This window comes from Pithys albifrons, chromosome 7 (assembly GCF_047495875.1).
Source record: "Pithys albifrons albifrons isolate INPA30051 chromosome 7, PitAlb_v1, whole genome shotgun sequence".
NCBI classification, from domain to species: Eukaryota; Metazoa; Chordata; class Aves; order Passeriformes; family Thamnophilidae; genus Pithys; species Pithys albifrons.
In genome coordinates, this window is record NC_092464.1 from 19,844,086 (window position 1) to 19,856,872 (window position 12,787).

General features: G+C 37.4%; 1 protein-coding gene across 4 annotated transcripts in view; it reads left to right on the plus strand.

Moving 5' to 3' along the window:
* The window catches only part of NEBL (nebulette), a 257,377-nt gene that overhangs the window by 227,944 nt on the left and 16,646 nt on the right, over nucleotides 1-12,787 (plus strand). The window lies entirely within an intron of this gene.

Genomic DNA, 12,787 nt, shown 5'->3' on the forward strand with positions numbered 1-12,787 from the left:
TTTACCTGATTGATTTAAAAAGCGGAGCAAGGTCTCAAAAGTGCATAGTTTCTTGCATGCCATGTTGCTTTATTGTGAATTCTGTGCCACCATTTTTGGTAGGGCTGTTGGTCCAAATGCCCTATTAACTCCTATTTACATTGCTTAAAAGAAGGTGTGTTGTGTTTTTTGCAAAACATGCATGAGTCTGCTTTTTTTTTCCTCTTGAATGACACAATGTAACGATGAAATACATCTCAAATCTGAAAACAATAAAATTACCATGTGCGTTTCTGTGGGCAAATCAAGCATATCGTAGTATGTTAGTGACTAAATGACTTCTTCCCATGTTCAACTATGTGGGTGCTTGTCTCTCTCTGTTTTCATCCTAACCTCCCCCCCCCCCAACTCAACAGATTTTATCAACTGTGCTCTTTTCACATGTGAAAGTTTTCTCATCCTCTCAGTGGTTTGAGAATCATGGTTAACATTCAGATGAGAAGCTTATATAGTCTGTTATTGTTCAACATGGATTAGTATTACAATACTTTGACAAACTGAATTCTCAGGTGCAAAACCACTGTGTGCATCTGTTTTATGCCACAGATTAGAAGAAAATTTCTGAAATGATGAACAAGGGCCTAGTCATCCTAGTGGCATTACATATTGACTGATGAATTGTAAATATTCAGAAACATTGCACTCTAAATAGATACTTCTTCAAAATAGTGATTTCTACATCTCAGTTGTGAAAGAAGGTGCATTGAAAAGGTTATCCAAAGGGTTACTATTTATTTTTTTAAGAACGTGTTGGAGGAAAGATATTGCTACCATTTAGTTGCCTGGCATCTTTAATTACCTGCACTTTTAGAAGATTTTAAGGCTTCTTAATTTTGGACTGTGCCTGTTTATGTTCTCCCACTTACTGGAATAATATGTTACTGTAGTGGCTTGTGCTTATTGGAGTGTACATTGTATTAGGTGCCATGTAAATACATACAAGCAGCCCTTATTAAGAATGGGCGAGGAAGAAAATGTTCAGACTGAAGTACTGACTCTACAAAGAGAGAAACACTTCTTTGAAAGAAATGTATTGCTTTATATAATGTCTGACCATCTTCATTGGATATTTTGACTATGTTCCCAGCTCTTTTAACAGATGATAGTAATAATGCACATTATGCTGTTTTTCTCTCTTCCTGTGATGATGCAAAGTGGGCTTCACAGTCCAGTGAATAGTCTCTCTATAGTCGTTCTGATCTTTTCTGACATTATTCCAAGCCAGCTTGGTTTGATTTTTACCAGATATTTTTTATTACTTGCCATATTGAGGATGGAAAATGGGCTTTATTTTCCCACTTGTTTTGGCACAAGTAAGTTTGCTTTTTGTGGCTCTACTTAAATGTATTGTTGTGGTGTTGTGTTGAATAGATCCTTGCCAAGATCAACATATTTTAACAAGGGATTGTTTCTGTTTTGACCAAGCTGGCTAGCCAGGGTTGAACATTGTAGACAGTTCCCATTGCAGGGGAGAAATAAATGCGAGAGACAAGTAATTTGATATAATCCTAATGGTTTACAAGAAAATGCAATATTTTTTCTGTGTACATAATCAGAAATAAACAGCAGAAAATAGTATCTTTGGTCAAAAATCCCAACTTTTTCATGGAAGTATCCCATCCAAAATGTCATTTAGCACACAAGGTGAACTTGCCCACGGTGTTTGTACAGTGTCCCTTATGGCATACTACAGTGAATGAGAACCAATCAATTTTACTGAAATTTCCTGTTTCTCCTGGAGTTTGTGATTTTAGATCTGGCAGGGTTTCTCAATGACAATTGTTCAGTCTGATGGCCTGACAACATGAAAGACAGTGTGAGACCTGTGAGCCGTTTTACAGTCTCTCAGAGTCTTTGGCCTTGTCTCATCATCTTTCCAGTATTTCCACGTTGTTCAGTTGCTAGGTTAGTCTAGATACCTTTGCTGATATTTGACCCACAATTCAAGTCTTCCACTGCCAGTGCTGATGGAATTGTTCCTTAACTACTTCTTTTCAGGCCTTAGCTGGCCTGACTTTATACCAGATGTTAAAAGCTTATTCAGAGCTAAATAACTCTCTCTTGTCTTTGGGGAATCTCAGTAACAACGTCACAGGAAGGCTACTAACGTTGTTCACTGGAATTGCTTCTTCCACTTTGATGCCCTGACTGTTATTTTGGATGATGATGTTGAGCTGAGTCATGAGTACCTCCCAGGGAGCTTCGTCTACAAGATCAGTAGATTTTTGCATGATGTAAGTCCAGGAAATTCCCTGTTCTCCCTTTTAGAGTATTGCAGGTAAAATTGGTTAGGAAGCAGTTGTTAACATTTTCTGGCAAGCCTGATGCAGGTCATGAACTTTCATTTCACTATCCTTTTGAAATTACTTTTCAATGTTGCATGTCTTTTTTATGGCTCCTTCCTATGAATGTTTTTCAAGGTTGACTATTACTTCATGGTATCATTGAGATTTTTTGCCCTACCGGACTGAAGGTGTTGCAGTAGAGCTCAGTCTCTCTAAATCCTTTGTAATTAGTTACTGCATAACAAAGGTTGCCTTATTAGCTGCAAGCCATTCTGTAGGACTTTGCAGAAACAATAGGGTGCCGTTTTTTTTTTCCAAATTCTCAGCTGTAGTGAGTAGTTATTTTCAGCTTGGCTAGAGATGAACAGAAGATAAGAATTTCTCTCATTCAGTCCTGATTTTAACCCCGTTGTCACACTTCTTAGACGTGAAAGTATTTACTTTTGGGAAGGTTTTTAAGATTGTTTTCTTCAGGAAGGGAAGTTGAGATATATGGACGGCAGATTTATTTTTGTTTAACCGTTTTATCTCCACAGAACACTACAAAAAAGCAGAAAAGTTGTTTTGTTTTCATTTCAAGTCTTTCTAGACAGCATTATGTCTGACAAATACCTCAACTGTAGTGTTCTGGAGTGGCTTTTTTAGTTTCTTTATAAAATCTTTTCTCTCTATCCTAATTTTTTGTGGAGTCCTTTACTCTGGTTTCTCCCAATTCTTTCACACTCTCTTGCTCCTCTTCCTTCCCTGCCAGTAAAATCTCATCCTGCTGGTTTGCATTCAAGCCCCAAGAGAGAATGATTTGATTCATATGGCTCAACATCTCCTCTTCCAGTCTTGCACTGTTTTGGACAGTTGTATTTCAACCCTCAATTCAGGAAGAAGATGAATTGCTTTTACATGTAACTCTCATTTACATGTAGTTATGGAGTTTTTGATGTCTGATGACAGGGAGAAACATAGGTATCACCTGATTGGGCTTCTTGTATTCATGGTCTCTGCAGTGTTTCTTGGAAGCTGTGCTAAAGCGTGTTTTTTTTATAAAGATATCTTCTCCTATTTTAAGGTCTCCATATAAAATTAATCTACTCTCTTTTGCTAGTACTGACTTGAGTAAGTGAAAGTACCTTTTAGCTCACACCCTCATGGCTTAAGACTGGTTTGTTTAGTTTGATTCCTGCAAAGGCAAGAGTAAAAATGCTTGAAAGTAGCACAAGTTTGCAGTATTGGAGATTTTTTTTTAAAGTTTGTTATTTTAGAACACTTCCTAAATATATCTTCATGGTAGTTCCATTTGCATAGACTGAGCAGGGTAAAGGACTTTTTAAAACTAGAGTGTTATTATGTGGGATGATGGAAGATATGGAAATGAATTTGTGGTGTGTGATGCAATGGCAGTGGCAGAAAGCAAGCTCACTTGCTCAGTTGCCATCTGTGTGAACATGTAGACAAAGAGTGGCAAGATAAAGTGAAGGCTGGAAGCAAAACCTTCAGAATTAATTAATGTTTTTCTTCAGACCCATTGTTTGCAGTAAACAAAGAATTAAAATACTACAGCCAGAGGAAATTCTGGTTTTTTGTTAAACAGTTTAAGTCTTTGGGAGTGCAGAAACTTGGCCTTAGGGGAGGTGACCTAATGTCTATCGGGATCACTCAGCTACTAATGAAATTCTAGGCTTTGCTGTGGTGGCAGGGAAGTGTACACATTTGTCTGCTACTAGAACAGAGGGTTGTGATAACTGACCAGATGACAGCAGAGCTCTGGCACTGCTACTCGGGGTGCCATTTTTATCATTCTCTTTTGCATCAGTCTTTGACTCATTCTGAGGTGAAGAATTCCTCGTAGCATGTTTGGAATGAGAAGACTCATCTGCACTAAAGAGTATCACTGTTATTCTCATTTCACTGTTATTTTTTAATTCTATTTCTCTTTCTCTTTGTTATATTTCAGTGAGAGTGTTTTCCTTAGTGTTCCTCCTTGTGCTTTACTCATCGAAGTCCTTTTATGCTGCCTTCCTTCAATCCTGTTTCAACTGCAGAATATTTTCATCTAACTTTCTAATATTTTTCATTGTCTCAGTTTTTATTTTAATTATATTTTAATGTATTAAATCTCTGTGAGACTTTCTGTTTAGTTTTCCTTGTTTTTCTTTGATTTAATTCAGCAGAATTTTATTTAATATTTCCAAGTTCTCCTTTCAGTCTTAAAGTTGCTAATTTAAAATTTTCTTAATGAACATCCTGCAGTAGGTGAATTTAAGTTTTTTGTTCCTTATACACCTTTTTTTTCCTTTCTAATTGAAACCTCCACGCCTGGTTTTCTCCCCTTTTACATTTGACCTTTCTCTTTTTTGTCATTTATTTCCTCTTAATTTCAAGTTTTACTGGCATGTATCAACATATAGACATCATATAGATGTGAATTTTTTCTTTTCTGTACATTTAGAATTGTTTGGTGTAGTAAAATAACCCTTTATTTTTATTTTAAATTGTGTGTAATCTGTAGATGGAGAAAAATAAGAGGTATCAGTTCATTTTCATTTGGGAAAAAACACATAATTTCTTGGTTATTTTCTAAGTCATCATCATATTAACTTAAAAGGTAAATAGAAATTGGTCTGTAGTAGACAGAAAACAGGTTCAGTATACTTCCAAAAGCACACATTATGTAGGAAACCTTAGTGAATATTAGAATTTTCGTGTGCCTTTTATTGTGTTTTAAATACAAGAGCTGAAATTTCCTGTATTTGGTTGGAGCCAGTGTGTTCCTGTTTGGCTGCAGTTATGCTATTTATCCTTGTCTCCTTCAGCTTAAGTTCTTCAGATTCAGTTCACCTGCTGCCACCAGTCAAGTAGTGAGAATTAGCACAAAGAGGCCTTGATCTAAGGTTTAAGGTCTTCCTTCCTTTATTTAAGGAAAAAGGTCTGCTGCTAACACTCAGATCTCTCACTTTGCCTGGAAAGCTACCTTCTTTTACTCACACTGGCAAGCCAAATATACAAATGTCAAGAAACCATGAAATTCCATTTATATCTTTCTAGTCTCTTAATTTCTGTTACCAGCCTTAAAAGTAACCTGTAGATCGCTAGGAGAAAACTGAAAATTTGTGTTAGATACTTCACTGATACTGCATAATGAAAAAGAAATCTAGAAAAGAGTGGGGCAGATGATGCTGCATAATGAAAAAGAAATCTAGAACAGATTGGGGCAGATGGGTATTGCTGGTAATTTGATTCCAAAATCTATGAAGTCTGCAGAAAAAAAAATGTGACAGTATCTTCCTTTAAGTTTTGAAGGCTTTATATAGCTTGGAGTGGAAGTTTAATCATGAGAAACACTTAAGTCCTTTTATCTCTCTCCCTAGTGACATGTCCTCCTTGTGTGATAAGAGCCTTCTGAAGAAGAAAGGCTTCAGAGCAGCTGAGCCTGCTCGCCTCCCTTCCTGCAAACTCACAGAGTTATCTTTGTCCTTTCCTCACTGAGACAGGAACATGTTGTAGACCATTACAGGAACAGCTGTTTGAACTGCAGTGTGAGCACAGCCCTGAAAAGAGCAAAGGTAGACCATGTGTTACTGTGTATCACTGGCAGAAGCCTTGCGTGTGTACGAGCTTATGGAACAGGCTTTCACTCCTCAACCCAACACTGACATTTTAAACATTAATTTCAGGGATGTCTGCTTCTCTCCCCCCTAGCACACAGCAATATCCATGACTCTGTTTGTAACATGGTTATTTGTAGGATTTGCCTGAGGCTTGACACTCGCCCATACATATGACAGAAAATCCTAGAACAAGGGACTTTGCTGCTGCTTCTGCTCCTGGTTACTGGTCAGAAGAGAAACGAGTCAGATGAAATGGAGTAAAAACCTCTTCTTTTCACATGCTGGAATTGCAGGGATGCTCCCTAATAGGCCCAGGAGTCTCCTTGCACTGGGATACTGCTAATACTCTTCTGCACCAACAGGTGGAAGAAGAGGAAAGGAAACCAGATTTGGTTCCCTTCCTTGCTCTGTCCTTTCCCCATGAATTTTTATAAAAAACGCTCAGGTTTTGAGGTTGGGAAAAATCACTATTAGTAAAAGACAGGTCAAAGAGAAAAAAAGGGAATATCTGACTGCTCTTTATATTATAATAGAGAGATCCATTTTCCATCTCCAGGTGCAGCTGGCAGTAGTACTTAGAAATGTCATTCTAAGGAGGTCAAGCAGAATGACACAGCAGTTATATTTCCTTCTCTGGTAGCCAAGGAGGAATGTTCTCTTCTGCTAGGTAACTGAACTCTGTTTCTATAACATTTTTCCCTTGAGTCTGGTATTTAAACATATGGCATTTGGAGGGAGAGGAATTGTACAGTTCACAGGAAGAACTATTGGTTTTTGTGGGTTACTGGTCCCTTTCAAGTGTGTCAGCAGGATGCCCTGCCACAGAAAGCTGAACACATCAAAACAACACTCTGTCTACTCTTGATACCTCTTGATAAGGGTCACACCCACACTTCTCTTAGCCACCAGACTCTTACATCAGTTTCTGATTTTTTGTGTTTCAGGCTAGATGGTACTTTAGTTTTTCTTTCCAGTCCCCAGCAGGTTTGCCAACCACAATGCTAATGTGTCAGACAAAAGTCTTCTTCCACTCAACAGCATAATAGTAAAACTGTTTCTTTCATCTTGGTAATTAGGTGATTTTATATTCTTAAGTGTATAATGTACTACAAATGCTTGCAGTCAAATAATAAATAGCTCACCCACAAACTTCTGTGGTATTCTTGAACTTAGCTAAATGCTCCTGTGTGTATGTTATATAGACACAAGTGCATGCGTGTGTTTGTAACCTCTCTGATGCCACAAATTATTAGCATGAAGAGTTTCCTCTGTTAAAGAGCTTACATTCTAGAACTGGTGACTCCTAGTCTTCCATTCTCAAATAGATTTTTGTTGAAATGATACCATTTCCTTAGGAAAGGTTTGGTGTAACAACACTGTACCTCAAAAGGACATGCTTTTACAGGCAGTAGAGTTCTCTCTGTTCTGAACATCACATCTTTCATTTGAAAGAGGTATGTTTTGCTGGTTTAGCTTCTGCCTTCTCTTTTGCAGTGATTCCTAGTGTTCAAGGGGAATTTCTTTTCCTGATTAAAAATAATAACATTAGAGTTAGAGCAGTTTTTGAAAACAGTGGGAAGCTTCCTAGTTTTAAAGAGATGATACCTTTTCAGCTCTAAATTTGAGGTAAGAAGGAAAAATAAAAGCAATATTAGTCATGAGAGTTTTAATTTTAGTTAGAAACAGGTTGAGGGTGTTCCCAGCACATGTGCTAATTTCTATGTAAGTTTGTATAGTAAGAGGATTTTTGACTGCTTAATACATAATTGTGTCTCTGAGTAATCCCTTTCAGCCTATTAAGCCATGTAAGTATAGGAATTCAGAAAGGCAATGGGACTACATTTATGCACTGTCTTGAGCGTTACTGATTTTCTGTCCTGGTCTGGACTTTTAGTGTTCTCTGCTGAGTGCTTTGTTAATGCAGACCATGAGATAAATTAATCCAGAAGATTAGATTTCATTCTTTTCCACCACAGAGGAACAAAGTATCTGTAAAGCCTTATTTTTTTTTAACATAAAACTTGAAACTTCATATAGTACTCCAAGTAAGTGCTCACTTAAATTTTGATTAAGGCTTGATTTAGGGTTCTGGGAATAAAACTTAGTATTTGCACTGGTTGTCATACATTAAGAAATAAATTGTGATTCATCTGAAAGCACATTTTCGTTCAGTGTGTGTTCACTGAGGACAAGTTAATGTTCCAGGGAGAACTTTACATTTCACACTTTCAGAATAGTTTTGCTTAGATTCCTTATGCCTATCTTTGATTCCTGTGCTTCTCTCCCACACCCTAGACATCCAGCAGCATCAGAAGGCAATACTCACACATCCAGGTGGAGAAGAATCCAGAAGAGATCCCATTTTCAATTTCTGCAGTGTAGCAGCAGTTCAGGGCATCCTTCTGTTTGATCTGCTGGCTGTCTGAGTCTGATGTTCCCTTTCTATTAAACAGTTAGTGTGCAAAAAGTGGAAAAGGAATTTCCAAGTGACTCAGCACTTAATTAATGGCTCCCTTGGCAAGAAGTTGTTTCAGTTGTTCAGTGTGGTCCCCTAGATACACTTCAGAGGATTTTATATCCAGCAGACAATAAATATAATTAGCAAAATTATGTGCAGTGACGTACGTGATCCTGGTCTGTGCTACCCTTAAACCATTTTTAAAACTGGTTATACCCACTATGAAAATAAATATATTCACAGAAATCAAAGTACAGCTTTTGTGAGAAGAACCTACAGGCTTCTATCGCTAATGCACAAGGGCAACAGTAGATGTTCAGTAAGTGTAAGAGAATTCAAACTGTGATTGAAGGCATGTGGGTAATGTAACATGTAAACATAACCTCCATTTTACTAACTCATTCCTTTTGCGAGGGAGTCTAGCACTAAACCCTGCCTGTTCACAATTTAATTAGGAATTGCAGCTTTCTGTGGTACACCATGGCTGCACTAGGACTGAGGATGCCTTGGGCTGGCTTTAAGACATTTTGTGCCTTCATAAATGAAATAATGTGGTCTGGTGTGTGAGGAAAGAAAAGGCATATTGTACTGTTTTCTCAGCTGGGACATGCTGCAGTTGAGGTTGAACCTTGGGCAAAAAAGTCAGCTGTTGGTAGGGGTTGTTTGCCAGTGACACCAAATTCTGACTGCAGTTGATGTTCAGAGTAGGATGCTCTGTGATTGGTTTATGTCCCAAACCAGTGGGGGAAATGGGGATCCGTATGAGTATTATGGTATAGCAGCTGTTAGTAGAAGGCTAAATGCTTTGGACTGGACATCTACCATTGAAGATTAATTCCCAAGTAATGTTCATAGTGGCATCTGAATAAAATGAATAGGGGCAGTCTTTTTATATTTGAACTGCTAGAATAATTCCTAAGACACAATATAATCTGTATAATTCCTGTTAGTACTTCTTTGGTCCTCAGGTTGCAGTAGAATATTTAATGTATTATATGTCTGCTTTTGTGAGGAAAATGAGTGAACTAAACATCTAGAAAAGATTTTTGTAGTTGAATATTCAAACCAGAATATTTTGTCAGTTGCACTATATGTAACTGGTTTAGAATATTCTGTATTCATCATAATAATGCTAAAATGACACGTTAGGATTCAAAACTGGGAACAAATAGGACTCCAGTTTTCTTTTTACAGTGCTGTAGTAAGAATTTGTCAGTGGGATGTGGAAGGAGTGATAAATGCTTTGTATTTTAAGTGAAATAAATTCTAAGTAAAGTAGATTGTTGTAACTGCCCATAAAGTCCTAAATGTTAGATATAGAATGCATACAGTTTTAAAATCCCTGAAACAACTGTTCGTAGAAGCTGGATGAAGATAATAATTATTATCATTCATTCTAAATTGTAATTTTGTATTGTGTTCACTTTGATTTTACCCTGTTTTTTTAGTAAAACCCACAAAACCATGGGAGTATGAATGAACTCTATGAACGGCTTCTTCCTATACTTTTAAAGGCTGATAACATTTTGAAATATTTTACTAACTGAATTTCCAGGGACTGTTATGAGTGATATTGCCTGTTCATACAAATCAGGAACTTTGGACTGAAGTATGAGATAGCCCTTGCCTAAAAGGAAACCTCAAATAAAACACAGAATTCCATGTGTCATGAGCACATCAGAGATTCTTTTTGTTGTTCCTTTCAAAATTTCTTAGTATTCTTCGAGATATACAAAACAGCTATGTGAGATCTTCTGTTGTAATTTCATTTGAAATCACTTTTTAACTTCTTATGTTGAAATTGCTTTTTAGAGTTGTAATTGCACTATTCTGCATTTCCCATAATAACCTATTTCAGCTTATATGGTGGATGTGGATACTTATCGTTAGTCTCAATTATTGCTAGCTGATAAAATTGTGTTCTAAAATAATGATACTCAAAACCTAATAATGACACTAATGAAATTAAAAATATTTTATTTTATCATTGTGGTGTGTCTATGTAATCTTGAGAGTAGAGACATTTTGATTGTTTGCATCATGATTAGTTAATGTTAGTTATTTTAATTACAAGCTTAGTATTTATGTTGATCTCCTCTCCGTCATTTTTTAAGTATCTGGATATTTCATAGCTTATTTCTTATATCTGTGGAATATAGACTATGAAAACTTCCTAGGCTTGTAATGTTCTGAATTTGCCACTGACTCCAAGTAGTTCACAGCTTCAATTCTAATGAGGTCAGTGAGCATGGCAGAGATTTATTAGCACCCTGTGTGAATTAGGCCATACTTTCAGGTTGTTATTTCAACAACCTAATTATATCTGGGTTTGATATTCCAGTTTACTAACTGTTACTGACTCCTGTAATGGATAGCATGCAGACACACTGCTGCTTCTGACAGTACTACTGAGAGCAACCAACCTAGTAGCATAGACATCCGTGAAAGCAGGCTCACTGACGAACAAAGGGCAAGGAAAAGAGAGGGGAAAAAAAGAAAATAAAAGAAATGAAGAGAAAGTTACTTTTACAAGAAAAAATGCCAAGATGCCTTACCATGGTGTTTTCTACTGTTCTAAAAACGGCACTGTTCTGTATCAGGTCTCATCATCTTCAGTCTTCAGGTTAGTGTTTTTTATATGCTTACCCAGTTTGAACTATTCTCAATAAATGTGACTGTACTGAGCTATCCTTTTTTTCAGAAAATAACAAAACTCTGTAATAGATAAGAGTTATAAACCATTTAGAGTATGTTTTTAATTTTTCTAGCTTATTTGAAAAGTTAATGCTGAGGAATGTAACTTTAGAGATAACTGGAAATTTTTCAGTGTTGTTCATCTGAAGATAGCAGCTCAGTGCCAAACTTTTTAATAGGAACAGATTACTTGTGATTAATGTCTCAATACCATATGAGCCCCATTGTTTTCAGCTTGAGATTGTTAAGGTGATAGCTTGACATTTTTAAAAGAATCCAGCCTTATGTTGAAATATGTTTAATTTTAAAGAGCCATATAGATTATAATAAAGATTGAAAATTTTACATATTTTGATATGATGGAAAAATTGTTTCTTTATCCAATTTTTAAAAATTTCTTTTTTTTTTAACCTTTGCAGTTTTAAAAAACTTTCATCCCAATTTAGAACAGGAGCATTCTTTGCAATCATTTCTGCACTGTAAGATTATTAATGAGGTTTTCCTAGGGTTGTCTGCATCTAACATGCCTGTAATCTTCTGTTTGTTTTCTCTACTCCTCTGCTTTTTTATTGTGTCCTTTGGAGACCTTCTCCTTGCTCAGTACCTTGGCGATGCTGCAGAGTTCTGGACCACATATCAACCTCTCTGGGCAATCTGTGTACATGTATTAGTCTTTTAGTTCTCTGATACCTGTTTTTAGCTGGCAGCATCAGGCTTAATTTTCTCTAAACTTCCTCTGTGGCTTGTTTCAAATACTGTGGGGACCTAGGATGCGAGTAGTTGAGTAGTGCATGCAACATGGAAGCACATGGGAGCATTTGCATTGCACTGGGTGCTTTGTTTGGGGCTGGATGCTGGGACATCTGGAGGGAAGAATCTGTGAGAGGCTCAGCTCTTTTGTGGTTTGGACGCAGAGATAGCTTGCACAAAAGTGAGGTGCGTAGAGGCACATAATTCAGGACAACTGAGCTCATCCAGCCGTTTGCTGCCGCCTTCTGTCTGTGGCCTTGGGTACTTGGTTCTGCCTCCATCCTTGCACTGTGCACGTCACTGCTCTGATCCCTTGCTGAGCTGACATAGCTCGCTAAGGAAGCGGAAGAGCAACCTAGATGAGAGGAAGGAAAGGGTGGTTGGTGTGTTTGGTTGTCTCAGCCAGCTCATGAGACATCTGCCTCAGATATGCAGTGGGAGTCAGGGATAGATTGTCTATAGCCTCTTTGAGACATAGCACCTCGTGACTCCTGCTGAGTTCTCCCAGCAGACCTAACTTCAGCAGAGGATTGTGTGTAACACATCATCTTTAAAAGCTTGATAAAAGCTCATCTGTCATAGCAATCCTGTTACTTTTCTTCTCTTTTTGTGTCTTTAACTTCCTATCCTCATGTAGCCTTCTTTGCAGCCAAAGTCAGGATTCTTGGTTCTGCTTAGCCTGTAATACAGACCTTCTTTAAAATTCTTACTAAGTTCTTGCCTAACAACAATTATGTTCCAGTTATGCTGCTGTTTATGCTTGGGCAGGATGTGAAGTTCTGAAGAATTAATGTGTCAATCTCTTTCAAATCTCTCCTTAAAACTGTTTCTGAAGATGCTTATGTGATTAATGCAATGCTGGGCTAAGTTCATTTCAAGAGCTTGCACAGGAGTATGTGTGTGTGTCTCGGCTTCGCGAACGAAGATTTGGGAAGGGCTGTCCCCACATGGGTGTGCCC